The following is a 25,041-nucleotide window of genomic DNA, read 5'->3' on the forward strand; positions in this document are numbered from 1 at the left end:
TTCTCACCAAACAAACTTGGGGCTTCCAGGCTGTACCTGGAAACCACATTATATTCTTGCAAGTCCACTTTTAACTTCCTTCTTTCTCTCCCTTGAATAAAGATGACTCCCAATCCAGAGACTGCTTACTCATAATCTATCCTTCCAGGAAGCAACTAGAATTGAGAACTGCAGGAACTCTGGCTCATTCACCCATCATAAGGTAAAAAGATGTTGCACAAGGTACCCACCTCTCTAAGGAGCACTGGCTGCTACTCCCGGGCAGAGAAAAGTTCATGTTTATGTTGGAGATTGCTAATATCCACTTCCTCCTGGTCTCCACATTGTTCAGTGTCTTCTTGTACATACCTGTGCCATTATAAATGATGCTTGTCAACCAGATGGACGAGGAGGATGTTCCTGACATCAGTTACTTCTATGCAACTGGCTTACGTAGATCATGGTTGAGTGGTGGGCAGTGTGGACTGGGTTCAGAAGACAGCAATGTCTGGACTTGAATGGTGGCCCTTCTGTCATGCTCTCTTTCCTTTGGTTGTCTAGCATAAGGAAGGAGTCCCAGTCTTTTTTCTGATGCTGAAACAACAACAACAAACCACCCCAACATAAAGAAACTTGGAAGGAAAGTGTCTGCTTTTGATCACAATTCAATGTTACAGTCCATTGTTGAGAAGTCACAGCACACAGCTGGTCGCATCACATCCACAATCAAAAGCAGAGAGGAATGTGCCCATACATTCTCTCTTGCAAGTGCTCAGCTCCATATTCAGTTCATCTCTAAGAATGATGGCGCCCACAGTGGGCTATGTCTTCCTGAATCAATTAATCATGACAGTCCCCTATAGGTATGTCTATAGACCTACCCAAAGAAGACAGTCTCTCATTGACACTCCCTTCCCATGTAATTCTAAGTTGTATCAAGTTGACAGTTAAAGCTCTTCATCACAGATGGCATGATGCAAAAGAAAACCCTTCGTCAAAAGAAGCCATGAACACAACCGTAGGCTCACTTTGGTTGAGGACTAATCAAGCGACATACCTCTATTATTTGAAGCCATAAATTGGGTGCTGTGCTCCAGTCATAATCCCAAGCCCTTTCCATTCTTAAACTTCAAGATGGACTTCCAGCTGTCCTTGCTGGTGGACTTTCCTCAAGAAAGCACACCTTCAAGAGTGTGACATGCTGGAAAGGAAGTACTGTCTTACTTCCAAAACAGTCAAATAAATTAAGCCCCAACCCATGACTGGCAGGAGTGGGTATGTAAACACCAGAGGGAGCAAAGCCTGGGGCTTGTAGTCTTTTTGTTTCCCAGAATGTCCCTGAGGATGGGGTCTGGTCACTCTCATAGGAAGCTGGAACATTGGCTTGTTAACGCATCCTTTCTTGGCTGCCTTCCTCTCTCTATCTCACTGTTCCAGCTTTGTCTTTAAAAGAAAGCTTTTCTTCCTTTCTTATGTTTACATAACACCACTCCCACCAAGCATGGGTAGTGGCTTATTTTATTTGACTGTTTTGAAAGTTCTAATTCCCTAGCATTTCCCACTCTTGAAAGTGTGTTATGGTTTTCAGACAGCATCTTACTACATAGACCAGATAGCCTCAAACTCACAATCCTCCTGCCCCAGCCTCTCAAGTACTTGAGATACAGGTAGAAGCCACCACAACCAAGTCACTTTTTTCATTCCAAATAAAACATCATGCCTAAAACCTTCCCTTGAAGACTGCTTTCCAAAAACTAAGACAACACAGTATCCCTACCTGTTAGTTGAATACAAATCTAAGTATCCCTGCCTGTTAGTTGAATATGACCCCCAAAGGATACAGAATCTCCTGGGTAATCCAAGGAGACACTTACTGCTATCTAGAAGGAGGGTCAGAGGTGTATGGGGAGCCAAAAGCATTCTACAGCTCACCTAGTACAGACAGGCATACCTAAGTCTCTCTCACACTCATCTACATACAAAGGATTGAACTTGTCAACCTGAGTTCTGAGACTTAGGGCTCTTCAGGCAGAGTTTTAATGAGCATAGACATATCAGATGACCAGAGACCTGAGACAATCTGGATTTTGTCAACCCTTCTGCTACATTTTTGCATTATTCTGAAAAACTTCCATTGAAACCTGTTGGCATTGGTTAACAGGGTAATCACTGACAGAGGACAGCCAGATGCCACGGGGTAACTCACATCAGGACCAGCTTCTCACATGAGGTCAAGGGTAAGCACAACATTTAGGCCTGGAATTGACATATCTAGGCTGTGGCATGTCAGTCAATACCTTACCACCTCCCTCTGGTGACATCTAAACCACCATCCCTAGAAATCACCAGATCCCCTGTCAGCCTGCCTCCTCCTGAGAGCAGTGTCTACCCCACTATCTCTTTCATACACACCATAGCTACTGATAAAGCCTTCTTAGCAAATCACAATCACATGACCATGTAAGCCCTAGAGGCCTAAGTGCCCTGCTATGACATGTGACTTTGTCCACTCTGGACCTTATCACAGAAGAAAGAGGAGGAAGAGAAGGCAGAAAAGAAGGAAGAAGAAAAAAGAAAAAGGAGGAAGAAGAAAGGAGGAAGATGAAAAGGAAGAGAAAGAGGAGGAGAAGGAGAGGAGGAAGAGGAGGAAATTAGGAAGAAGAGGAAGAAATAGAGGAAGAAGAAGAAGAAGAGGAAAAAATGGGAGAGGGAGAGGGAGAGGGAGAAGGAAGAAGGAGAAGGAAGAAGAAGAAGAAGAAGAAGAAGAAGAAGAAGAAGAAGAAGAAGAAGAAGAAGAAGAAGAAGAAGAAGAAGAAGAAGAAGAAGAAGAAGAAGAAGAAACCATAGTTTAGCCTCTGACCATCTCAGAACAGCACCAAAACCAGATAAACTTAGTTTATAGTTCATAAAGAGCCTTGAATCTGAATCATGGCACAAGTTTGAGTTTTCATGGTTCCAAATATGAGGTTTATTTTAAGCCATGAGTAATTTAAAGATGGGTCATTCATCCCTCAAGTCCTGAAATTTCTCATTGAGGATGACAACCCATATCCATACTACTGGGGACAATTAGGAAAGAGGGTTCAACGCCGTAGAATGTGTGTGTATGTGTGTGTGTGTGTGTTGCACATTCTCCAGAAGGCCCAAGGCCCACTGCTCCAGCCCTTGATGTGCTAATGCAAGGTCTCCCTAGTTCACAGCCATTTCCCTTTCTGCAGTCATCAGACATTTATTTTATAATATTTTTAATTTTATTGTTTTAGATATTGTCTTTATTTACATTTCAAATATTATCCCTTTCCTAGTTTCCCCTCTGAAAATCCCCTATCCCCTATACAATGCCCCTGCTCCCCAACCCGCCCACTCCCACTTCTTGGCCCTTGCATTCCCCTATACTGGGGCATAGAACTTCACAAGACCAAGGCCCTCTCCTCCCATTGATGGCTGGCTAGGCCATCCTCTGTTACATATGCAGCTAGAGACATGAGTCCCATCATGTGTTTTCTTTGATTGGTGGTTCAGTCCCAGGGACCTCTGGGGGTACTGGTTAGTTCATATTGTTGTTCCTCCTATGGGGCTGCAGACCTCTTCAGCTCCTTAGGTACTTTCTCTAGCTCCTTCATTAGGAACCCTGTGCTCTGTCCAATGGATGACTGTGAGTATCCACTTCTGTATTTGCCAGGCACTGGCAGAGCCTCTCAGGAGACAGCTATAACAGGCTCCTGTCAGCAAAATCTTGTTGGCATCTGCAATAGTGACTGGGTTTGGTGGTTGAACTCACACACCTATGGTCACTTGATCTTAATTTTATTTTTAAACTATATATTTATTCTTTGAGAATTTCACATGTGTACGAAAGGGATTTTGATCATATCCACCCCTCACTCCCCACCCCCACCCAGATTCCACACCCACATCTCCCTCCCAACTTCACGTCCTCTTTTTAGCCACAGAATCCAGTTAATGTTGACCTTGTGTATGTGTGTGGGGTCTGACACTGGACGGAGGATGACCAACCTTCCAGGGACCTCATCTCTGAAGGAAAGCGACCATCCTTCCTGGAGGAGCAGCCCTCGGTGGCTTATAGATCCTCTGCTGTCAGTGAGGCTCCTGTCCATGCTGGAAAGCTTGTCAGGCTTGACCTTGTGTGGGTAGCTGTGAGTTCATAAGTACAGCAGCCTTGTCAAGACCAGCAGACTGCCCTCCCTAGCCTCTAGCTCTTACAGTCCTCCCCCCTCTTCCAGAATGATCTGTTTATTGATTTGTAATTAGCCTACAAAGTAACCAGTTTCCCTAACGTCAATTTTGTTTAGCCCCAACACATTCTCTTTCCCCTCAACTGTATCTTTTTGGCCCTTGTATTCTTCACTTTAACATCTTACTTTTTATAGTCTTCCCTACCTACCCTCTCTGATAGCGTCTTTTAGCCCCCTCTCTGGCCCCTTTCTGGTCTCCTAGGCTCAGCCTACATTCGCTGCCACCTAGATAAACATATATTATAGTCAAGCTATGATCCATATATGAGAAAAAATGAATTATTTGTCTTTCTGAGCCTGGATCATCTCCTGTAATATCATGCTTTCTAGGTCCACTCATTTCCCTGCAAAGTTCGTAATTTTATTTTGCCCTTGTGACTAAATAAAATTCTACTGCCAATCATTTTAAGAAGCCCACCTTTCCTTTATCCATCCCTTACAGAAATGTGCTTTAAGGTGCTATGAAAACAGAGAAATTTTTTTTGGCACCATGATAGCAAACTTAAAACCAGAAGAAAGTTTTATAGGTCACCTGGCATCTTGTTTAATTTTTCTTGTCAACCTGACACAACACAGGGCACTCCTGGAAGGAGGAAGCCTCATTGAAGAACTTCCCAGCTCAACTTCATCTGTGGCTATGTCTAGGGGTCATGATCCTGGTTGCTAATTAATATAGGAGGGCCCAGCCCACCATGGGCAGCACCATTCCTAGGCAGGTGGTTCTGGGCTCCACAAGAAAGCCAGTGGGCTGAAGTAAGTAAGCAACCTTCCTCCATGGTCTCTGCTTATGCTTCTTGCTCTGTCTCTGGTTTTCAGTGCCTGTCAGGATCCTCCATCTACCAGCTGCTCTACTGAGCAACTTCCTCCGATCAAGGAGCTCTCAGTGTGTGAGTCATCAGGAGCATCATCCCACCTTCAACGTGTTTTGTTTCAGTGCACTTCCTTACTGCTCGTCCAGCAGCATCTGAACAACATGACTGCTAGAGATAATGTATAAAGGCATTGTAGAAAGCACCAGCAACACCCTCATTTGTTCATTTATATTTTTTATACCTAGTTTATTTGTGTGTATGGACCACGCGAGCATGTGTGTGCTCTCTCATGTGTGTGGGTGTGCAAGTTCCACAGTGCATGGAAAAGTCAGAGGACAGCTAACGAGTAGTCAGTCAGTTCTCTCCTTCCAACCACATAAGTCCAATGGGTCGTCAAGCTTGGCTGCAGTTGCTTTGACCCACAGAGCCGTTTCACCAACCTTCATTTGGCTAACAAATAATTCATGAGCACCTTGTACATGCTAGATACTGTTCCAGCCACTGGAGATAATGCTGACCAAGAAAAGTCCCCTGTCTCAGGAAGCTGACCCTGCCTTCAGAGAAACCAGTCATAGGCATAGGATGTCAGAAGATGACGACCATTGTGAAAAAAAAAATCAAGCAGGCTAAGAGAAGCAGTGCAGAGAGGATGGGACCCAGGGATGGTGCTTTATTTCAAATCCTCAAAGATAATCTCTCTCCGAGGAGGTGACATTTGAATAGAAACAAAATGGAATGCCAGACAAGCACTCTCGTCTGGGGAAGAAAACAGTGTGGGCAGGGAGAATGGAAGGTGGGAGGGAATCAGTGAGTCAGAGAGTCAGGAGGAGGCCAAGTGTGGACAGAGAGCCTCCCTTTGCTGCCCTTGGAGGCGGAGAATGGGCAGACCCAAAGCACTAAAGTGTTCAGTGAGGAGTCTTCAGAGAATTTGGAAACAGCCACGTGGTGGCACCCCCGAGGATTTTGAAGAGTTGCATGGACAGCTCCAGGCAAGGAGGCTGCTGAAGAAACAAGCCAGTAAGGAAGCAACTGAAGTAATCATGACAGCGAGCAGTGAGAGGAGAAGGAGCCACACTCTGGGAATCGCTTTGGAAGTGGGCACACCAGCTGAGAGGTGAACAGGAAGTCACGCTTGGCTCTACCACTTTGACCCAAGAAACAGAGTATAGTGAGAAAGTTGTGGCCAGGGTGAATCAGGCAGACAGAAAAGAACGTCCATTCTGATTGGGGACACAAGCTTGACAGAGCCGGCCTTTGGGTAGAGACTGGTGCTGACTTTTTTATTTGTTTTGTTTTGTTTTTTCGAGACAGGGTTCCTCTTTCAAGTTTGGTCCTCCTAAGAAAAGTTGACACAAGGCAGCACATTCAAAAATCATCACACATGTGACTTGTCATCAAAGCCATGAGCACCTCCATGATCAAACTTCTGGATTTTTCTAAGTAGCTACATTTGATGCACTGGTTGATAGGATCAGAATATAGAATAATCGAAACCTCTATCTCAAGAGCCCATATTGCCAAACCAGAAAGGCTTCCAAACCTACACAAAATCATTTTACTAGTTCTACTCATGGAATCAGACAAATATGAAGTATGTGTGAGCATGAAGAGGTAAAGGTGACCGAGGGAGGGGATTTAGACCAAAACCACCTAGAGGTGTACAGTAGGGTATACCCAGTGGCAACTCATACACACAGAGAGGCATATGGAAGGATAGGTGCAAGATGACTATGGATAGATGGATAGACAGGCAGACAGACAGACATGGGCAGGCAGACTTGCAATGGGCATGGATACTTGATTTGCCACAAGGAATATGTCCATTTCAAGATTCTGCCCCCCGTTGTCCTCATTTAACTCAGTACTTTCAAATTTATCTTCCTGTGTCTATTCCTTGCTTGTCCCAACCCAAAATTCCATTTTTAAGCTCACTCTTGTCAACCAGACTTGCAAGAGCAGTATTTTATGCGCTAACTTGTGATCTGTTATTACTTTCAAAGATGACACTGGGTTTCTCACCTGGTGTGCTCCAGAATGACAGAAAAGAGGCCTCTAGTGGGGAAACGAGATTTTCATAGTTTAAACCCTAAAAATAACAGTCCTATAACACTGAATCTCATTACCAAGCAGCAAGTGCTGTCAATGCTCTTCATCGCTGGTGTTCACGAGACACATCCCAGAGCCCACGTACTGACACCTACCCACTAAACACACACACACACACACACACACACACACAGAGAGAGAGAGAGAGAGAGAGAGACTCCCAAGCTATGCTGTTACCTCTGGTAAACCCAAGGAGTGTGCGCCAGATCAAGACTCCCGTCCTGTTGTGTTATTACAATTCACTGCCTAGGAAATGAGTCTGTGGCTGCAAGCCCTTCAGTTCCCTGTATGGCAGATTTGGGCAGAACTGGTGGGTGTAAATGAATGCAGCTGCACGGCTGGACTGTGAGGAGGAGGAGGGAGAGGCAGACCCAGGGTAAATTAGAGGAAGAGAAAACGAGAGCAAGAGGCATGGCCCAACTCCCTCCAGCTTCCTTGGTCACTGTTCTCCCATGGTCAGCCCTAAACAGATAATGACAACGTTTCCACATGTGCAGCTAAATCGTTATTCTCTGGAGAAGCCTAAAAGTTCAACCGGCAGGCTGGTAAACATTCCTGAATCTTTAGCCGGCAGTGGAAGGGATGTAAAAATCAGCATTTTATCCATCACTGGACTGACCTCCCTTGGCCTCAGGCGGGAGATATTTACAAGAAGATAATGAAAACATATGAGCAAGGAGGACCAGCTGTGCCAGTACACGCATGCTTAGGTCCTGCTCCGCTGTGCTAGTAAAGGCTCTTGAAGGTCTCATGGGAGAAACAATACCTAAGGAATCTTTGGGGGACATTCCATAGGAAAAACATCACTATACACACCACACTGGAGCAGGCACTTTTACTCCCTAACTCCCCCACCCCTTCCTGAGGGCTTTCTAGAAAACCAAAGCTCCTTATTCTGAAAATCCCTGAATTAGTAGAATACACATTAGCAGAGAGCACATGGTTGGTAGGTGGGAGGTAGGTAGATACATAGATACCTACATGTATGCATACACATACACACATACATAAATTCATGGGCAGATTGGTTATTCAGTTATCCAGATCCAATAACACTTGATAACCTATGTTCTAAAGCAGTGCCAACATCCATGGGGCACTATGGCATTTGCAAATGACTTCTCAGCCCTCCCCCACAGAATGCCCTCAACAGGCTCTGGAGAAGCAAGATGGGTGCTTTCCACTTCACAGTCAAGAAGCAAATGGCCAGAGTTAAGGCATCAGGGGTTGCATTGGACACTCTCACACTGCTGCAACCACAACACCTGACAGAAACAAGTTGAGGGAGTGTGCTAGCTTGACCTATGCATCTACACCATGGCCCAGAGTGAAAGGAAATCAGAAAGGGACTCCAGAAAGAACCTGAAGCAGGAACTGAAGCAAAAGCCATGGAAGAACACTGCTCAGTGGCTTGCTTGCTTCATGGCTTGCCCAACTTGCTTTTTTTATACAACCCAGGACCACCTGCCTAGGAATGGTACCGCCCACAGTGGGCTGAGCCCTCTCACATCAATCACTGATCAAGGAAATACTCCACAGATTTGCCCACAGGCCAATCTAATGGATACATTCCTCAACAGAGTTTCTCTGTTCCCAGATAACTCTAGTTTATGTCAAGTTGACCAAAACATACATACAAACAAAAACAACAAAAACAAAAACAAAAAACAAAAAACCTAAGCAGCACAGGGGGAATATTTTTGGGCTCATGGTCCCAAAGGGATTTCTATCCATCCCAGAAAGGAAGACATAGCAGAAAACTTCATTCGAGGCCACCAGAGAGTGTGGCAAAGGTTCCTCACAACACCATAGATCAAAAAGCATAGGGTCTAAAGGGCCCAGGGGCAGAGCTATGATCCTCAAAGGCCCACGGGTAGTGACCTGCTTCCATTAGCTATGTCCCACCTCCTGGTGGTTCTGCAATCTCCCAAAAGAGCATCACCTGCTGGGGACATTCAGATTGAAAACTTAACAAGAGCTGAAGTCAGTGTGTAAGGCACAGCAGGACAGTCGTTGCTGGTCCCAAGACTGCTGTCCACCTGAAAACACTATGGTAGCTTGCCTTTCTTTGTGGGAAGAAGTGGAGAGGGAGGAAGCAGACAGACCTGACCATTATGAGTATGAATTTGTTAATCCCTCCAAAGGTCTTCTTGTCTTTAAACTCAGTTGTTCCTGCAGAGGCCATGGGCATGCATAGAGGCAGAGAACAGGAGATGCCAGGTGCAGAGCCTGTCAAGGAGTCGGGAAATGTTCATTTCCTTGGCTTCATCCCAACTCCCCCAGCACTAGTCTCCATGACCACAACACTGAGCCCCTTAATGTCACCATTACTCTGATGGCAATTACAGCAACCTGTCTCCCATGTTAGCTATGTACCAGGCAATGGGCTGGGTTCACATCTGATACCTCCATGCTTTGTCTCACTGTGAGTCTACCATGATCCTAGGAGATAATCTACAAGCTGCTTTATTTGAAGGCAAGAACAAAATAAACATGCTAAATCTCAGACCAGCCATCCCATAATGGGGATCAGTCTCTGCCTCAGCCTGGTCTCGGCATCTCTGGCTGAGTGTTCACGCCTCTGGTCTAGCCACTGGTCCTCGGTGCCTTCATCAGTCTCCTCCTCCATCTCTGATCCAGCTGACCTGAGACACCTTCAAACTAGGAGTGTGAGACCTGTACCAACTGCTTTCTGGTCCTGTTTTATAAGGATCCTGCCTAGAGTAGGATCTCACACACCAGCAGACTTTAGAAGGCCATGTCTTCCATACCTCATACCTTTGCAGAGTCCCCTTCCACTAATTATGAACTGATGCGTGGGGGTACTGGAAGAATACCCTGGTGGTGCTTCTGTGCCTGTTCTAAGCAGAACGGAGCAGGGGCCTGGAGAGATGTGCCATGGTTAAAAGCATGGGCTGCTCTCCCAGAAGACCCTGGATTCATTCCCAGCACCTACATGCCAACTAAACAACTGTCTGCAAGTAACTGCATGGAACTGTGTAGTTCCATGGATCTGATGCCTTCTTCTGGATTCTACAGGCATGGCATGCACAAAATACACAAATATACATGTAAGCAAAATACCTACACACTTAAAACATACATACATACATACATACATACATACATACATACATACATGCCATTTCCAGGGTTTCTGCTTTTGTGCTCCTTTGCTTGCTCTGAGCTCCCCTGTCAGAGATTTCACACCTTGCTGATCTTGAGTGGTCTGTGAAGATGGAAGGGGCCCTGAAGCCACACAGCAAAGCAGAAGACAGCTGTGAGCCCAGCTGAGTCCTTGCAGCCTGTCCCCAGCCACTAGAACCTTCGTAGTTAAGGCAGGAGATTTGAAGGTGTCTTTGACAGCAATGGAGTCTTTCTTGGCTCTTGATAAACTTAGCTTGTGGTCTAGGGTCCTGTAAAACTCAGTGTCCTCCAAAGCCACTAGGACAGGTGGCTTTTGTGTCCTTGTCTAGAGAATTCAAAGGATGAAATACACAGACCATAAAGGGGAAGGGGGGTTTAAAGAGAAGTTTATTGTGGATTCTTAGGTCGGGCTTAAGAGAAACAGAAAGCAGCACTTCTGTAGCAGGATTGAGTCCTGGCAATGGGATACCCTCGCTGCTGCCCCAGATTTTTAAAGGATTTATGGTAAAGACCGGGGTGAGGTATGGTCCAGTTGGTCGACCATGTGCTGTGTGGTAGCCTCCTCTCCTCTCAGTTTCGTTCATGTCCACGTGTACAGCTTCCAGGCAGGAGAGATGGCTCTGCAGTTACCAGCACTGAGTGCTCTTCCAGAGGTATCAAGTTCAACTCCCAGTCCTGGCATGGTGGCTCACAACCAACTGTAAAACAAAACTTCCAGGCAAGGCCAAGGGACAAGAACTAGAGAAGCAGAATTTCCTGTTATCCTCCCTCCCTCCAGCAAGGGCATTCTCTGAGCTGCTGCTCTGCCCTTTCCGGCCAGCTTTATCTTCTGTCCTCATCACTGGGCAGTGGAAGAACAGAGGACATCTCTGCCCAGCAGACAGCAAATGAAACCAAGATATTCCACCCCTGCTGTGCTCTGTCCAGATTCCAGACCCTCAGTACCAGAAGAAACAGACAACTCACTGCTCTGCTAACTCCTGGTGAGAGTTTGCCACAGAGCCATCCATCTATCCGTAACACCCAGGCCCATGTGTTATTTACATAAAACCTAGAGTCAATGTGCTAAGCATCCAGTTCAATCCGGTGATGTCCATAAACTCCTTTGGATCTCACTTCAGTCCCCTGTGTGGTTATGACTTAAAATGCTACTAGACACCGAGAGCCCATCCCCTGGTTCTCAGCTCCAGTCGAGAACTAAGGCATTACAAAGCCGGCAGGCAATTATCTATCGTGGGCTGGTACATAACAGAAGCAGCCTGGCGCTAGCCCACACTGGGAGAGACATTAGTGGAGCGGGGCTAAAGGGAGGCTGCCCAGCAGCCGCCTGTTCTCAGTGGGGCCTCTCGCCAATCCCGATGTCCACCCACACAGCATTCAACAAAAAAAGTTCCAGGGACTGTGGCCATCATGTCCGTCTGAATTGTGATCCGGATTTGTACACTCTGGGGCGGTTTGATAAAAACGCAAGTAAGAAAAATATCCAATATCACTGCCAGCAAGACACAAAAGGCTATATCGGTTCCCAATTTAAAAATAATAACTCCATCGTTTGGCCCCCTCTGGAGTGGTTCAATCAGATCCAGCCCGTTTCTCATGTTTAATGTCTGGTATAATGACTAGGCTTAATTTTAGTGGAAGATTTCTGCATAAGAAATGGGGGAGAAGAATTTGTAATTCCCCAGAATTAGAATTGATGTCACTGGACTCTTAAAATATGCATATCATCTGAAAATGTATCAAGGGTAAAGAACCTGACAGACTCAGCTAACGGGGCTGGCAAGCGTACCTCAGAGGGGCATCGGTTTGAAGTCGTCGCTGTAAGCCATGATGTAGGTGACAGTAAGAAATTGACTCAAGGTGTTGCAATTCTTTTTAAGAACTCAGAAAATCCCTTCATTAGGACTTAATTGATTTCTCCAGAAAGGCTTTCTCATAAAGGAAGCTGCCCTATGTTAGGTTCTTCGATCGAAGGTCCAGTGGTCTGAGTGCCTGTTAGCTGTCAAGCACCCTGATCTACCCTGGGCCTTCCCAGTAAGTAGAGCACAGAACTGGCCCTGCAGAGTTTGCTGGCTTATCCAGCAGCTCTCTCTCTCTCTCTCTCTCTCTCTCTCTCTCTCTCTCTCTCTGTGTGTGTGTGTGTGTGTGTGTGTGTGTGTGTGTGTGTGTGCAGAAGAGGAGGAGTCAGAAGTACCATCAGCTGGGGGCCTATGGTTCCTCAGACCCCAGGTCTCCTCAATTCCTGTGGTTCAATTAAGGAGGCAATTCCTATGTGGCCTCCAGACGCCCCAAATCAAATTCTAATTGAGTTTCAGGGCACACAGACAGATACTGGGCCCAGAAGCAGATTAGAATCACAAACTGCAGAGTCCCTTTATCCTTTCAGCCTGTTTCCTTGTCTGTAAAATGGGAACAAATCTTACTTCAGAAGGCTTTTAAGAAACACAAGGGAAGGTGAGACAGTTTAGTTCCATTTTACAGATGCTCAGTGCCAGACAAAGACTTAAAACTACATACAAACGAGGAACTAAAAACTCCCCCGGGAAGGCCAGTTGGGGAGTAGAGGATGGAAGAGGAGACCAAGCAAAGGTACAAAGTCAGGAGGCTGCCACAGAGAGGACATTCAGCCTGAACCTGGGAGGGAGGAGCATGGCAGGCGGACATTCACACTCCGGTGTCTTGTAGCCAGTTGATGTTTTCATGGGGCTGGGCAGAAAGCCCACATTCCCCCAGCACTTTAGATTACGTGCAGGACTGAGCACAGGAGCTCCAGTAACCAGAGCACAGGAGTCTCCAATCAATGACACAAGGAGTCTAGCTGTTTAGGATCAAGTTGGCCTGGTGATAGAAGCCAGGGGCTCAGGTGGGATGCCTACAGCATCCTTTTGGACCTGTAGTACCTTCTCCCCGGCTCCTTAGAAAGCCAACACATTCCAGCTCTTCACGTTACAATCAAAGCAAGTCCTTGGGGTTTTTCTTACTTGCTGCTCAGAATCCTGCTTTGTAGCAATAGCAAGAGAAGGGCTGATGTAACACATAAGTTCTCCATACCTACAACCAGAGACAGAACCAGTACTGGGTATGGAGTAATAGCTACATGCTAGAATCTCTGCAGTTTTTTGCCCAAGTGAAAGGTGCCTAACCTAGGATTGCTTGACATTAGCAATGAGATCTCCATGGCCAGAAGAGCCTCTGTCTCACAAACTTTAGGGCAGTGTCCTAGCCCACACACTTCCTTCACGGCCATTTTCATGACTAGTTGTCACCTCATGAGGGAGCTGACACTCTCAAAGAATACCTTTAAGATCCACTGGGATTAGGCCAGCACATAGTTCAATGGAGCCCCGTGCCTTCTACGGGGGGGGGGGGGGGAGATATAATTTAACACAAGTCCAAGGCCTCAACCAATAGGCTCAAGAAAATCCAGTGTTTATAGAGAATCAGATAAGTGCTACCAACTTAATCCAAGATTTGTTTTTAATTTTATAAACTTTATTATTTAAAAAGTACATGCAAATAAATAAAACACCGTACTCCATAATAAACCAGATTCAAAGCCTATACTGAATGCAGGTGATGTATGTGAGTTATGAAAAAGAACATGAAGTTAATTGGTTTTCTGACTCTCTCCTGGAGTCTTAGGTTGGGGGGGCAGGTAGTTAAGTGCATGAACTTATGTGATAACACAAGTATAGAATTTAATGTGAAGCTCTGTAGCCTCTCCCAAATGCCTACCTTTCTGTGAAGGAGTTCACTGAGTTCTCACTGAGAATTTAACAGACTCATTCTAGTAACAAGGATCAAAACTAACATCTTATGACTTTTACTTAAGGAATATACTTTGGTAGTCTGCATTGATGAAGGAAGCTGAAATCTCAAAGGCTTGGTCTGTAGGAAGACAAGGATGCTAAGAGGTAACTCAAGCACTCTGTCTCTAATGCATTAAAATGTTGTAGGTTGGGATGAGTAGATAGAGAAAAGAAGGGATGGATCTGAAAAAAGACAGCAATGTAAGCATGGTCCTGCACATCTGTAATAGCAACACAGGGTGGGGCGGGGAGAAGAGGCAGGAGGATGACCATAAGTTCAAGGCCAGCCTGGTCTATGTATGGAGTCCCACAGAAGCCAGAGCTATAGAATGAAACTTTGTCTCCAGAGCTGAGATGGTTCAGCTGGTAAAGTTCTTCCCTCACAGGGATGAGAGTCAGTTTGGAGTCTTACTGGCCATGTAGACAAGCTGGCCATGGTGGCACACGTGTAGTCCCAGCACTGAGGGGAGGAGATGGGTAGAGCACTGGAGCTCACTAGCTAGCTAGTCTACCCTAATGTGCTAGCTAAGAATCTTGCAAAACAAGATGGGGCTAGAGAGATAGTTCAGCATTTAAAAGCACTTGATGTTCATGCTGAGGATTGGAGTTGAGTTCCCAGCACCCACAATGCAACTCACAACCATCTGTAACTCCAGTTTCAGGAGATAGGCTGCCTTCTTCCAACCTCCACAGCCATCCAACACACCCACATGGTATACATACATACATACATACATACATACATACATACATACACTCATATACATAAAGTAATAAAATAAAATGAGTCTTAAAGAAAAGAAAACAAGTTGGAGAGAGACTAAGGAAGACACACAAAGTTTACCCCTGGTCTCCACATACATGCAATCGCATTTGTACAAACACAGGAAGAGAAAGAGACATGGACAGAGAGACAGAGAAAGAGACAGAGAGACAGAAGCAGACAGAAGGTAAAGTGCAATTCTTTGTCTCTTTCTAAGACTAACGTGAGTCCATTACCTACTTAATGGTCAGTGGCTTCTCACTGTGTTGTTTCGTACACAGGGCATCTTAACCCAGCTGTCTCCCAGTTTTGTTTCCCCTTCTTTTAGGCTCAAGGAATGCCCTCCAAACATCCTGTGGTCCAGGCTTCACTGTAGCTAGCTAGATGACCAAACTGCCCATCACTACACAGCCAGTGGCTTCACTGTATCTAACCAAATGACCAAACTGCCCATCACTACACAGCCAGTGTCCAGACATGTGGATAGGGTGAATCTATCCATCCCTCGCCTCGCTTCATCCTGTGGTTCTGACCCAGATACTGAGTTGCTCATGGACCTCTCTCCTCTTGAAACGGTAAGTCACAATTCTTATCTGCACATAAAAAAAAGCCTAGGTAGAATCAGAGACCTCGTAAGCAAGATTTTAAAGTATCAAGTGGCCTGTTGGTTACCCAAGCCCTCATTCATCACTCTTGATACTCTGAGTCCCTGGGGATGTGCCAGCCATCAACCATCAGGGCAGCTGCCTGAACCTTTAATGTTATACCAGGCACAGCCTATCTTGTCTTCCTTCTGACAGCACCTTGAAAAGAGGCCTATGCCCAAGGCCTCCTACACATGAGTGGTCTCCCTGTCTCTCTTGTTGGCTCTCTAGTTGTCTATTTTGCTTGTTCTAAAATGAAACTGACCATCTTAGGGAAGATCGTTGGGAGGTGTTTTCCAGCCAGGATTCAAATTATCTTTCTTAACCAGCTACGATTAATGTTGGAGAAACCATAGCCAATGAGAGAAAAGAGTGAAGGTGGCACCCAGTAAACCCAGCACCTGGTAGGAAAAATATGTTAAGCCATTCCATCTTCATACCCCTGCCTTTGTTTTTGAAAAATTACCCCCATGTTTCTGCCTCTCTGTATGTAGATGTATATGTACACGTGTGTAGATGCAGGTAGAGATCAGAGGCAAAGCCTGGGGGTCATTCCTTAGGAAACTTTTGCTTGAGCCTGGATCTTTACCAAGTAGGCTAAGCAACCTGACCAGAGAGCTGTAGGAATCCACTTGTCTCCACCTCCCATCTTGCCATCACTGGAGTTATGAGCATAGGCCACCACACCTGGTATTTTATGTAGGTTCTGGGAATCTGAATTCACACTGAAAAGGCAATTTACCAAACCATTTTTCCCAGCCTCTGTTTCTTGCTATTTTAGAAAATCTTTTGAGATTGGTTAGTTTTTTTTTTTCTGCATACAGTGCTGTTTGATTTAGACAGCCTACAAGGGAAAGCTTTCAGAAACCTGAGGTGGCCCCACAGATGTGCTATGCATGCCCTCTGGTTGAGTCAAGCCTGTGTCATTCTCTGAACTCTATACAAAGCAGACAGTCAACAAATGACTGTTGAATGGATTCACACATGAAACAGAGCTTCAGAGAGTCTTCTCTGGTTGCCTGGGAGCACACATTTACCTGTCTGATCTCTGCAGCCCTGAGAACGGTGGTCACGTGTGTCAGTGTTCAGCTTGGATTCTCTGCTCAGACTTGTTCCACAGCCATCGAGCACCTGTTTTCTTTGGCAGGGCAGCTTCCACAGAGCCATTCCAGTGGACATTAAAGTTATTGCCTGCTACATCTCTAATGAATGATAGCTTCTGTGACAGGGAAAATGTTCCATGTCCTCACGAGTCCCATCAGCAGACAGAGCTGTAAGACGGGAGCAGAGCAGCAGGCAGAGACAACCGCTAGTGAAGATTTAGCTCCTGGTTAGCAAGAACAGACTTCGCAAGTAGTTTTGGAAATGAGGTCAAACCCATCTGTTTCCAGATGGTCCCAGACAGCCCCCCAAAAAAGTCGCAAAGGGTAATGGAAAAATTTTCAGGCATTGTGTGGTCATTCATCACATCTAACCAGCACTTCGGTGTCTGGAAGGCTGGATAAATCTGTCTTGGAGGCTAACCATGGATATGTCTACTAGATGCAAACTTTATTTTTCTAAGTAACAACTTTTCATTGAATGCTTCATAACCTCAATACAAAGTAACCATTTCTCCTACCTTGCCATCCATTGGTCTCTTTTAGCATTATTGGTCTCTTCTTTGCATTATTCACGCAACAGTTTTTGTTGAGCATCTGTTGTTTGTAGAGGTGTTTCTGGGCATAGGGGTGGAGTAATAAGCAAATTATCCACCTCATGGAATATATGTATGTACTCTATTTGGGATCTGGAAAAGATCAATCAACAAATAAAAGGGAGGGATGTGTATGTGTGTGTCTATCTGTCTATCTGTCTGTGCATATGTGCATCTCTGTGCATGTGCATACATATCTCTGTGTGTGTGTGTGTGTATCTGTCTGTCTGTCTGTCTGTGCATATGTGCATCTCTGTGCATGTGCATATATATCTGTGTGTGTGTGTAGATGTACATGACTGTGCGTGTGTGTCTGTGTGTGTATGTGTATCTGTGCATGTGTATGTGTGCGGGAAATTAGGAGGAGGTTTCAGATGAAGGGAATAAGAGTAACCACACTAACAGGAGGCTGTTCTCTGATGTAGAATCCTCAAGACAGACTTCACAAGGCAGACATTCAATAACTAACTTTTGATTAAATGGATGTACATATAAAAGAGAAAAATATTTCAATGGGTCTTCTCTAGATGCCTGAAAGTCCTTGAGGCAGAGCCCCAAAAGAATTGTGGAAACTAAATCTGTATGTATCTGGAGAGAGATCATTCTAGGCAGATGTAAATCCCACTGTAATAGTCCTAAATCAAGAGATGTCTGGAATGTTCTATGATGGGAAGGGAGAGCTCTAGAGCAGGGGACTGGAGGCAAGAGACTAGGATGCAAGGTCAGAGACATAAGTGTTATCGATTGAATGCTACAATATGGAACAATATTTTATCTGCCTTTATGCCTGCCATACCTCTTACCTGCCAAATGAGAGTATTTAATAACTATTTGTTATTATTACAAATGAATGCATAATTTACTTGTACTTTTGGCCGTTTGGGTGCATTCTTTCCATTATTACAAAATAATGAACTTAAATTTTGTTTTCATTTCTATTTGATTCCTGAGTCTAAAGTTAAAATGCTCTTAGCCAGTGGGTGCACAGATGGATTGATACACAGATAGATGGATGCATGGGACAGTCAACTCAGACATGGTGGTGTTAGGCGTCAGCAGCCTGTACATACTGGCCATGAGCATGACCTATATACAAGGTCGGAATCCAGTGAGCCTCTCTGTTTGTGTTTTTATCTACCCAGTGGTACAATGTGAGGATCCTGAATCTCTATGGTAAGTGGGTATTTGAGTTAGTTTTTGCTCTCCTGAGTGACAGAGTCTCGCTGTCTCAGTGTGAGCCCCACTGTGAGCATATTCAGCTCAGTGGCCTGGAAAGTCGACATTCTACCTCGGTGACTTTCCTGCTGTCCCTGATTACACCTACTCATTTCCTGGGTGATTTGTGATTAGCTTCTGCCTGGCTATTCCACCACAACACTACATGGTTCAGGCTCATCTCACTTAAAAATACAGGAATCCCAGGAAAGCACATTAAATTGTTCTTTAAAAAAAAAATAGGAATTGAACCCCACTAGGTTCTTGGCTGTCACTCAACCCTGGCTTCCCTTTCCTAGGTGCTGCCCCCATTTAGGGCCAACACGACTATGAGACCAAATTAAATGTTAAGAAAATAAAAAATGAGCCCAGACCTCAGGACTCAGTCAAACCTTCCAGGAGAAAATAGAAACCAGGTTATAGTTGCCAGGTACAAAACAGGATATGGAAACCAATAATATGCCACACACTGCTACAAATCATCTGAAATAGAAATCACAAAAGCACACCAAGTTACAATAACTTCAAAAAAAAAAAAAACAAAAACCTTACCAAGGGAATGAAAGATCCCTACAATGAAACTATAAAACATTAATGAAATATATTTAAAAGGACACACAAAAAAAGCAATCTAATGGGTTCAATTCAATCCCCCTTCAAAATATAATATCCTTCACAGAACTAGAAAAAGAAAACAGTCCTAATATTTTTGCGGACTCATAAAAAAACTTCAAACAGCCTGCCCTAGTTTGCTGTCTGTTGCTATGATAAACACCATGACCAAAAGTAACTCGGGAATTAAGGGGTTAATGTCATCTTAGAGGTTAAATCCTGCCATCCAGGAAAGCCAGGGCGAGAACTCCAGGCCGAAGGAAACCTGGAGGCAGGAACTAAAGCAGAGAATGTAGAGGAACACTGCTTACTGGCTTGATTGCTTACTTTCTTATGCAACCATGAGGGTGCATAGAACATGTATGTGTACATCAGCACACACACACACACACACACACACACACACACACACACACGCATGTCCCTGTGGGAGGGCTAAGCCCTCTCACACAAAACATTAATCAAGAGAATGACCCACAGGCCAATTTGATGGAGACAATTCTTCCACTAAGGTTCTCTTCCTAGTTTATATCAAGTTAGCACAAGCTGTCCTGTTCTCTCCAAGAAGTACGCACGTGAACATGTATGTGTATTTGTTTGTGTGTGCATCTTTTCCATCTCTATGATGAAACTCACACTCATACACTCACTCACACACACTGGCACACTCACACACTCACACATACACACTCACATACACATATGTACACTCACACACGCACCCCACAGTGTTAGTTGCTTTTCCATCTCTATGATGAAACTCACACTCACACACTCACACATACACACTCACATACACATATGTACACTCACACACGCACCCCACAGTGTTAGTTGCTTTTCCTTCTCTATGATGAAACCGCAAAACCAACACAACTTACAGAAGAAAGGCTTCACTTGGGCTTACCGTTCCTGAGGGTGGTGTTCATGATAGTAGCAGGAAGGCCCAGTGGCAGGAGCAGGAAGCTGAGGGCTCTCATCTGAACCAGAAACAGGAAGCAGAAAGAATAAAGTAGAAACATCATTGTCTCTAAACTCCCAAAGTGCACCCACAATGACATATTTCCTTCAGCAAACCTTCTAAACCCCCCAAACAGCACCACAGCTGGGGACCAAACATTCAATGCCCAAGACCATGAGAGGACATGTACTGCCGCAGACTATCCCCTTTTTGGGTCTCCTGTCTGCGTGGACCGGGTCTCTGGTTGCAGGTGGACAAGGAGTCGGCGAATGACAAACAGAAGCGACACACAAGATTGTGTAGAATCTGAATGTGATTTGTCAAATCAACATCAAACTTTTTATACAGAAGAAAATAGGGAAGTTGGGTGACACACCGGCAAGGTACAAAGAGGTTACTGGATTCTTACACAAAACAGAGGAATGCAAACAGGGAAGAAGATGGCAGGAACCAACAGGGGTAAAATTCAATGTTAACAACTGGGATCAAAAACAGCTCCACCTAAGGTCCACTTAATCTTAAGCCAGGGTCAAGGGCTTCGTGCCCTTGCCATAGTTCCTATTCTAGTCTATTGTATAGTCCACCTTCCCCCTAGGCCATTGTAAATACTTGTGTATGGGTGTAACTCAGCTACCTATAGTTCTAAGTATCTACTCTGGTTCCTCCTTAGATCACAAACTTCCTTCTTCCTAGATAATGGTAAATTTCTGTGTAGGGCAGTGACTTAGCTATCCATGCCCATGGTCAGATCAAGGACTGCCTAGAATCTAACTTAGCTATATGTCAAAATATCAATCCTTAGGAGCACTTGTAATAAAGCAATATTAAGGGAAAGCACACAGATCCATTTACCAACTAAAGCAAGGACATTGGAGCATTCTGTATACAGGATGCCATGGTTCCAGGAGACTAAGGTTCCATGAACTTTTCGCCTCGGGACAGCACCCAGGTTTTCGGGGCCTGTCGCACTTGTCACTACTGAAGTGGATGTACCAATGTACCATTAAGGGAGCTCACACACACACACACACACACACACACACACACACACACACACACATACTGAGAGAGATTTCACTGCATTCTGTATTCAGCCATGGCCACCTCCAAACCCTCAGAATGATGCAAGCATGAGGAAAGGACAATTATAATTGTCATTAATAGTTGAACAATTAAGTGAAGTAAGGCCCTCCAGGCCACCCAGATGTCGACTGAGCTGAAATCAGCTGTTCGAAGCATTTGATTTTCTTGCCGAGGACCTGGATTCAGTTTCCAGCATTCACATTGGCTAGCTAACAACCACCTGTAACTCTAGTCCCAGGGAATTCAACACCTTCTTTTGGCCTCTTCAGGCCTCTAAATACACACATGGTACAAGAGCCTACACCTCATAGAATTCAAAATAAATAAATATTTCAGAAAAAAAAATCAAACTCCACTATCCCCTTTCTTCAAATCTCATACCTTGCCCCAGGTCTGATTTCCACATGGGATCAGTTTCATCTGTTTACAAAAAAAGTCGTCATTCTATACACAGTGTTCACCAGGACATCAAGAGAGAGAGACCCTAGGACACTTCAGCTTTCACAAAAGGGTGACCACCTGAGCCCTCAGGGTGGACAAAGGGGGCACTGAAAAAGAAGGATACCTCTTTCCTTCCTCCTTTGTACATAGAGTTTCCGCAGACTTCAGTGACAACCACTGTTCATCACTCATGCCACCAGCAGCAAAGGAGGCATCCTTTATCCCCAGTACTTTAAATGGAGAGCAGAAGCTCCTAATCATGGGATTAGGAACAGATGAATCTGGGGACGATGAAAATCCCTTCAAAACAAGTTGCCAGATAGCTTTTGTTCTTTGCCAAAGTGTCTCTCCTCTGTATTTAAGCTTTTCTGAATTAACAGAGGGATGCCATCAAACCCATGGGTTCCTTCCCTTGAATGAGCAGAATCTTCTCTCCGAGAAGTATGCACGTGTACATGTATGTGTATTTGTGTGTGTGTGCATGCATGTGTGTGTATATGAGCATGTATGTGTGGATGTGTGTATATATATATATGAATGTGTGTGAGTATGTGCATGTGTGTGCATGTAAGCATGTGTGTGTGTGTGTGTGTGTGTGTGTGTGTGTGTGTGTGTGTGTGTCTGTCCATCCTAGCCCTTGAAAGGAGGTGAGATATCTAGAGTCATTGGCCATTAGGAAATTTATTCCTTTGTGGTCTGGGCTGGTCAGTAGAGCTATTCCACACACACACACACACACACACACACACACACACACACACACACACCATACCCTCTGTTCCCTGCTCTGGCGCAGGAGCCCAACTCCACAGTAATGTTTCTCCTTTCCCATCCCCCTGCCAGGAACTTCCAGGATCTCAGGGGAGGCTGTGAGGCAGAGGAAAGGGAGAGGATTTGCCCAGGTTGTATGCATCCTGTCCCTACCAATGTCATTTCATCAGCAGTTCCCTGAGTGAGAGTGAGCCCTTCATCCCAAGTTCTTCTCCTCAAAAGCCCTATGTTCAGCCTATAGGGAGCCAGCCCTTCAGGGACAGCAGCACCAACCCAGTGTCCATAGTCTAGGACTGGGCTCTGTGTGCTCCTGCATCCAACCTCCAATATTCTAGTGATGCTCCTCTTCCTTGTCCTCGGGAGGAAGATGATTCTTGCACTTGCTGCCGCCATCCATCATTTAATGGTCTGATACACACATGCTAGGTATAGTTCTTCCTTATATAGACAGTGTTCATGCAAACTCAGACAGTTTACAGTCACACAGTGTGGTCTCCAGACCCTGTCAGGGGACCCAGTAAGCCCAGGATGCAGGAGGCTGATGCTGGTGTATGGAGGGATGCACATCATGTTCTAGTCCTTTCCCTCAATAAGCAGAAAGAACAAATTCTAAAATGGGAAAAGAGTAAGATTGAAGAATATACATAACTGTCTTCCTATTCTTTATTCAGCTGGCAGAAGACAGGGCTGTTTACATCTGCAAACAACCCTCAAATGGATCATCCTATGAAGTCATAAAGGCTACGGTACCACTAGTTGGAAAAAATCCTTTCCTTTCAGCTCCATTACAATCTTACGGCACCGCTATCATAGGTGTGGACCATCATAGACCAGAACTATTATACCATACTACTATTATGTAGTCTATAATAGCTGCGTGTCTGCAGTTAAGGTCCCTCAAAATCTATGTAACTATTCGATTCCCTGTGTTAAATTATCTCTGCTGAGAAGACTGGTGTGGTTCCTTGTTTCCTTACTTGACCCTCACAGACACAGGAGCCATCTTTGTTGGTACTTCTGGGGTAAGTGAGAATGGCTACTCCCTTTACACTTTTATGGATTGGTTAAGGCGGGTAAACATCCTACATGCCTGGCCTTCTGGTAAGGACTGGAAAAAGAAAATCAAGTAAGATATCCTCTGCTCACTCTGCTCAGCAAATTATTGTCATAGCCAAAATAAATGCAAGATACTGAAAAATGCTGCGAGGGACAAGTGTAGAAATTGCTATCGGTCTTTATTACAGGGGAAACAGAAGGAAGGAGGAATTCGTTTATGATAGTTCAAAGACAGCTACACAGAGAACATTTAAAATAGGCTTTCAAGAGCCATCTAATCTGATGATTGGCTATGGAAGAAAATATGCTTGGAAAAAAAGCTGTCAGCACACTCTCTTTTCATTATGTATTTGTAACTTTAAAACTAAGATATCAATCTGGCCTGTTGAACCACAGCCAAATTTCTCCCAGGCCATAAGATGATGTTAATTTGTAATACAAGATCTTCTATAGAATTATGAATAATGTTATTGATTAAATCTAAACTAAACTCTCCCGAACAAGCTTCTCTATTAAATGTTTGCTGCCCAGATGGTGGCGCCATCTTGGAAGCCCATGTTAATTTATAATACAAGATCTTCTATAGAATTATGAATAATGTTATTGATTAAATCTAAACTCTCCCCCACAAGTTTCTGTATTAAATGCTTACTGCCCAGAACGTGGCACCATCTTGGAAGCCCATGTGTCTTAGTCAGGGTTACCATTGCTGCAGTGAAATACCATGATCAAAAGCAACTTGGAGAAGAAAGGGTTTATTTGGCTTACATGTCCTGAATCAACTGTCCATTAACAGACGACAAGGCAGGAACTCAAAGCCAGTTGGGAACCTGGAGGCAGGAGCAGATGCAGAAGCCATGGAGGAGTGTTTTGGGAACCTGGAGGCAGGAGCAGATGCAGAAGCCATGGAGGAGTGTTGCTTACTGGGTCATTCTTCATAGCTTGCTCAGCCTGTTTTCTTACAGAACCCAAGACCACAAGTCCATGGCCCCACCTACAATGGGTTGGGCCCTCTCACATCAATCATGAATTAAGAAAATGTCCTGTAGGTTTGCCCACAGTCCAATCTTATGGAGGCACTTTTCAATTGAAGTTCTCTCCTCTCAAATGACTCTAGCTTGTGTCAATTTGACATTAAAAACGTGCCAGGACACCATGGTACTTTTGGAAGTCAAAGGTCTAGCTAGCAGTAGTACTGGGGCAGATTATTGATGGTAAAAGCCACCCCTTCCTCATTCCTTCCCTGTTTTTCACCTTCCGTTCCAACCATGATGTGAATAGCCCCCATCACTTGCTCTTGCTGCCCTCTGTTCCCCACCATGAATGGACATATGAAACTTTAAGCCAAAGCCACACTCAAGATGTTCTGTCAGGCATGGGTATTGCAACAACCACCATCACAACCACAACCACAACCACCACCACCACCACCACCACCACAACAACAACAACAACAAAATGGCTAGCACAAGAACTAATAGTTTCTATTTTTAAAGCTTTCCTAAGTAAATACACTCAGGCCACACACAAGCACACATATAGGACCTAGTCTCACTAATTCCCCCATTGCAAAGAATCAGTACTACCACTGGAACACACAACAGAATATCAAGTGGAAGAACCCTAAAGACACTCTGTGGTACAGTTCCTCTCTAAGAGCTGAATTTGTTATTGTTCTCATCACTGCAAC

The 25,041-nt window shown here is 44.7% G+C and overlaps 1 long non-coding RNA gene across 1 annotated transcript in view; it reads right to left on the reverse strand.

The window, feature by feature from the left end:
* Gm39436 (predicted gene, 39436) overlaps positions 1-24,184 on the reverse strand; it is a 35,986-nt gene extending 11,802 nt beyond the window's left edge. The window contains exons 1-5 of the long non-coding RNA NR_165307.1: positions 24,120-24,184; positions 19,947-20,019; positions 17,138-17,305; positions 16,554-16,787; positions 349-573 (exon numbers count right to left, since the gene is read on the reverse strand). This is a non-coding gene — a long non-coding RNA (predicted gene, 39436). The remainder of the gene's footprint in view (positions 1-348; positions 574-16,553; positions 16,788-17,137; positions 17,306-19,946; positions 20,020-24,119) is intronic.
* Positions 24,185-25,041: the final 857 nt, after the last annotated feature.

This window comes from Mus musculus, chromosome 9 (assembly GCF_000001635.26).
Source record: "Mus musculus strain C57BL/6J chromosome 9, GRCm38.p6 C57BL/6J".
Lineage (NCBI taxonomy): Eukaryota > Metazoa > Chordata > Mammalia > Rodentia > Muridae > Mus > Mus musculus.